Here is a 6000-nt window from a genome sequence, read left to right as displayed (position 1 = left end):
CTAAAGGTAATTTCAGAAGTAGATTTTCAGGAACGTCTTCATGGAGGGAAGTGAGTTTGAGAGGTGGCAAGGCACGTGGAAGGAATTCCTGAGCTCAGGACTGAGGTAACTGAACATGCAGCCAATGATGTAACAATTGAATTCGAGGGTTCTCAAGAGACCAAATTTATCTGGATGTAGTCATCTCAGAGTATTGTGCATGTGGAAATGGTTACAGAGATAAGGAAGGACAGATCCACAGAGGTATTTGAAAACATAGCTGCAAATTTTAAAATCAAAGCATTGCTTGACTGGGAGCTAATGTAAGTCAGCAAGCATGGGGTGGTTGCGGAATAGGATTTGCTGTAAATTTACACACAGGGAGGGGAGTTTTGAATGAGCTTAAGGTTGCAATGAGTAAAATTGGAAAGTGAAGGCAGATTTTGTTTTCTTTATTCATTTACAGGATGAGGGCGTCACTGGCTAGGCAGCATTTATTGCCCACCCCTAATTGCCCAGAGGACATTTGAAAGTCAACCACATTGCTGTGGGCCTGGAACCATATGTAGGCCAGACCAGGTAAGGATGGCAGTGTCCTTCCTTAAAGGACATTAGTGAACCAGATTCGTTTTTCCAACAATCAACAATGGATTCATGGTCATCATTGGAATTGTCAAGTCTCAAGATAACAAAGCATTATTGTAAGTTTCAGCAGCAGACTGGTCAAAATGAGGCCATGTCTGGCAAAGTTATTCTGGTGGAGATAGATGTGTATGGTTGGAAGCCAACTTTGTGCATTAAATGTGACAACAAATCAGACATATATAGCTGTATAAATCCTATGATGTAGTATGTAATTTCAAAAAGAAATAAATATGGAAGTCATGTTATATCCCACAAACATTATTAGAACTAAGTTCACAAAATTAGTAGAATCATAGAATCCTATAGGGTGGAAGCAAGCCACTTAGCTTTTTGAGCCCACACTGGTCCTCCAAAGAGCATCTCCCTAGAGACACTTCACTGCCCTATCCCCATAACATATCCCTAGAAACTATGGGCAACTTAACATGACAAATTCACTTTACTTGCACATCTTTGGACTATGGGAGGAAACTAGATCTCTGGGAGGAAATGCACACTGACAAGGGGAGAATGTGCAAAGTCCACACAGACAGTCACCCAAGAGTGGAATAGAACCCAGGTCCCTAGCACTGTGAGGCAGCAATGCTAACCACTGAGTCACCTTTCTGCCCCAAATGTCTTGATACTTATTGATATAAAGAGATAGAAACCAGTCAACTAAGCCAGGCATCAAGAAACTTGTATCTCCTATTTTAATTAATACTTACATGAGAAGTTGCACACATTGGAGATGAAAGGGCTGCCTGCAAATTTCCTGCTTGGAGACACAATGGAGACAGACTCAAGAACACACAAATCAGCCTTATTTCAGTAGCTACTTGGCAGAACAGCAGAGAGAGCAGAAAAGAAAAATAGATTTGTAAAGGACTGAAAGACTCTTTCTTTTTCTCCCTGCTTATTTCTCCCCGACTCATCCTCAATATTTCAAAAGCTAACACTGGTGATAAAACAAATCAGAGACAAATCTATCATGAATAACTCAAGGATCCTGTAAATTTTTTTATTGCTGAGGACATATGACTTTAACTAAACAGCCACAGGCCTAGGTTCAGCTAGAAAAACTGAAGGACTCTAAGAATGTTTCAAACTATGTGCTCCTAAGATGCTGCTTGGCCTGCTGTGTTCATCCAGCTCCACACTTTGTTATCTCAGATTCTCTGGCATCTACAGTTCCCATTATCTCTGATATTCTGTATCTTCCCACTTTATTAGACACTTTCCCTTTTAAACTTTATACTTTTTTTTGCTAAAGTTTGATGTCATTTTTTATTATATCTCTCTGGATTAGTAAGTAATAAATTTATCTTTATTTCACTCAAGGAAACTTTGTAATTGTCTCCTTAATTTTGACTAGTAATACATTCTAATTTAAACATGATATAGCTGCACGTTAAAAAGAATTTAAATACTTACTGTAATCAAACAAGCGAGTTAAAAAGAGAAGAGTCAATTCACCCCTTCTCCCTGGAAATAAATTTGATACATTAATAATGGGGCTAACAAAATTTGATATGAAGTATAATTCATTATAAGGTGCAGTACTTCATCTGACTTTGTATTGAGCCAACAAAATGCTCTCCTAAAAACACAAAATACTTAAAGCATGTTGTCAAATAATAAATTCCACTTATTGTGCAACATTTGAACTGCTTTCATTAGATCATTCTGATTGCGTAAACAATGTTGGGAACAGAGAGTCGGAAACTGTTGGCAGTAATATCTTACTAAGAGAAAAAAGGAAGGTGATGCCATAGTTATCATCAAAAGATCATAGACATCAGCAATCACCACAGCTTGATTTTTTTTGCACTGTATTACTATCCAATAAACAGGTTATTTACTTGTGCTCTGAAGGAAGTTAATTATATGAAAGCACTGGAATCAAAGCAGTGATCTGAAATTGTATCCTGCTTGTGCTGTTTCTTCATTAGTTTTAATTGTAACCTAAGATAATTCAGCATCATTAAAAAGTTCTTAAGTTTATTCTTTAGTAAAATACTTCTGGTGACCTCTGAGCTTCAGCTGTCATACAATAATTGCTTGGAAAAGTACACCTAGCAAAATATGCTATTAACAGCAGATAAAGATAGTAACTTATCTTATCAGAATTCATATCAACTAAAATCTTCTAAACTGTTTTAATATTTATTGAATTTGGACAATATCATTTTTCTAGTGATTGTAACCATGTATATTTAATCACCTTAACAGCTAAAAAAGAACTATTATCTTTCAAAATATGGCGTAATGAATCTCTTTAAAGTCTTATGCTGAATATCTTGAAATAGAACAGAAAACAAAACTGAGCATATGTGATCTTGCAAAGGAAATGAGTCATTGGAAATTGTCACGTAAGGACTTGGAAAACCAGCATACAAAGAGAGATGGTCATAAGGATTCTTCCTTACAAAAACTAATTGTGACCATTTTAAATGCCTTTCAAGAACAGTGTAGATCTGGGAAAATTTTATTTTTGTTTTTGTTCCGAATTCTAATCAAGACCAAACCTCTTTTTTAATGATTATTTTATAAACTTGACAAACAGCCCTTGGTTTGAAAAGGTGCATAGTTTAATACACAATTTTTGTATATGTATATTGGTCTACAGTCATAGTTTAAGTCAATGAAACAAACCACAGTCCTGGCTAATTTTTTAGATTTTTTTTAAACTTAGTTTTGAGTGAAAATTTGAGTTTAAGTACATGCAAGGTAGGAATGTAACACGGAAATTCATCATAGTATGATAATAAGCAACATAGTAGGAATGCATTCCCCGAAGGCAAGACATTTCATAGAATCATTACATCCTTACAGTGTGGAAGCAGGCAATTTGACCCATTGAGTCCCACACTGACTGTCCAAAGAGCATCCCACCCAGACAAATCCCTTATCCTATCCCTGTAACCCACATTTCCCACGGCTAATCAACCTAACCTGCACATCTTTGGACTATGTGAGGAAACTCTCACAGACACAGGGAGAATGCGCAAACTTCACACAACAGTTGCCCAAGGGTGGAATGAATCCTGGCATTGTGAGGCAGCAGTGCTGATCACTGACCTGCCATGCCGCTGGAAAATTTAAATTCAAACAATTGCTTAGCATCTCAGATTTGATAACAAACATTTTAATAGTTGGGCTAAAGCATTTTATATAATTTCAAAACATACATTATTATTTCTACTCTATATACTTACGAAATAAACTACTTGTGAAGAAACTTGGTCCAAGTTTGCCTTCCACCGGCCAGAATCGAAAGTATCATATTTGAATGACTAAACTGGCTCTCAGTCTGAGTTGAGGAGTTCATTTTGGGAACTATTTACTGTGGATCAGAAGAACTTGTTGGTGAGTTGTAACTTATTGGCTTAAAATGATGTATTACCATCATAGAGAAAAGCATTGAAAATTCTAATGTTCACTTATGATACTGCATATGATTACACTCAATGGCAATTCTCTCATCTTATCAAGAATGTTTTGAAGCACAGAACAGATAATAGAGTTAATTTTTGATGCTTGTTGCAGTTTCAATATTGTGGTTTGGCAGCATTATTTTGATATTTTCTGTAATACCATTAGCTTTTCAAAGTAAAATGCAGTACAATAGCTCCATGATGTGTAGTCATATATTCAGTGATTGTAATGGTAGGATATGACAGCACCATTACAGATTGACAACATTATTTTTGAAACTGCCAAAGCTTGAAACAGTATTCTTAAAATAAAACTTCCTTGCTTATTAACTAACTCATTAAATGTACACAAAATACAAGGCATACACAATGAAATCAAAATTTACATATGCCATTTGTTTCCCCTATAACTAAATTTGCGCAAATTAATTGTCTCGACTTGACATCCACCATTGATTCAGCAGATTTAGAACTAAGATATTAATATTGGACTTAAGCAGGTTCTCAGCAGCTTACCTCAGTTGTCTTTGCCAAGAACTGCCAGAGTATTGAAAAGCAATAGTCTAGATTTTGTAGTCAGCACTGAAACAATTTCATTGGCTTCTGACCTTAAGGAAAGCTGTAGACATTGATTTGATGATATTTGTGATGTGGATGTTAGCTTTTGGGCTGTTAATTTGAACTGGCATTGACTCAAGGAAATTTCCAAGTATCCAATCATTCTGATGTCATTGAGTAGGGTAAATATCCAATCACCTTGAATAATACACGTACAACAAGCTTGGTTATTAAATGTCTGGATTTTTTTTTTCCTTTTTTAAATCAGTTTACAGCAAGTTAATATCAAATGGGCAAACATTAAGGTAAAAGATGAAATAACACAACCAGCCCTTTTTAATAAATGGGAGTTGTGTTGTTATTCAAATTGTAATGAATAAATTTGACATTTCAAAAATATAAAATAAGTTTTGAAAACTGACTTTGTTGATGCTTTTCATCTTGTTTCATCAGAATAATTGCATGAACTACCAAAGAAATGGACTTCAGTAAGGCATTTGATAAGGTTCCCCATGGTAGGCTCACTCAGAAGGTCAGGAGGAATGGGATACAGGGGAACTTAGCTGCTTGGATACAGAATTGGCTGGCCAACAGAAGACAGCGAGTGGTAGTAGAAGGAAAATATTCTGCCTGGAAGTCAGTGTTGAGTGGGGTTCCACAGGGCTCTGTCCTTGGGCCTCTACTGTTTGTAATTTTTATTAATGACTTGGATGAGGGGATTGAAGGATGGGTCAGCAAGTTTGCAGACGACACAAAGGTCGGAGGTGTCATTGACAGTATAGAGGGCTGTTGTAGGCTGCAGCGGGACATTGACAGGATGCAGAGATGGGCTGAGAGGTGGCAGATGGAGTTCAACCTGGATAAATGCGAGGTGATGCATTTTGGAAGGTCAAATTTGAAAGCTGAGTACAGGATTAAGGATAGGATTCTTGGCAGCGTGGAGGAACAGAGGGATCTTGCTGTGCAGATACATAGATCCCTTAAAATGGCCACCCAAGTGGACAGGGTTGTTAAGAAAGCATATGGTGTTTTGGCTTTCATTAACAGGGGGATTGAGTTTAAGAGTCGTGAGATCTTGTTGCAGCTCTATAAAACTTTGGTTAGACCGCACTTGGAATACTGCGTCCAGTTCTGGTCGCCGTATTATAGGAAAGATGTGGATGCTTTGGAGAGGGTTCAGAGGAGGTTTACCAGAATGCTGCCTGGACTGGAGGGCTTATCTTATGAAGAGAGGTTGACTGAGCTTGGTCTCTTTTCATTGGAGAAAAGGAGGAGGAGAGGGGACCTAATTGAGGTATACAAGATAATGAGAGGCATAGATAGAGTTGATAGCCAGAGACTATTTCCCAGGGCAGAAACGGCTAACACGAGGGGTCATAGTTTTAAGCTGGTTGGTGGAAAG

Source organism: Stegostoma tigrinum, chromosome 27 (assembly GCF_030684315.1).
Source record: "Stegostoma tigrinum isolate sSteTig4 chromosome 27, sSteTig4.hap1, whole genome shotgun sequence".
Taxonomy (NCBI): Eukaryota; Metazoa; Chordata; class Chondrichthyes; order Orectolobiformes; family Stegostomatidae; genus Stegostoma; species Stegostoma tigrinum.
The sequence above is the reverse complement of the archived record's forward strand: the minus strand, read 5'-3'. Positions refer to the sequence as shown.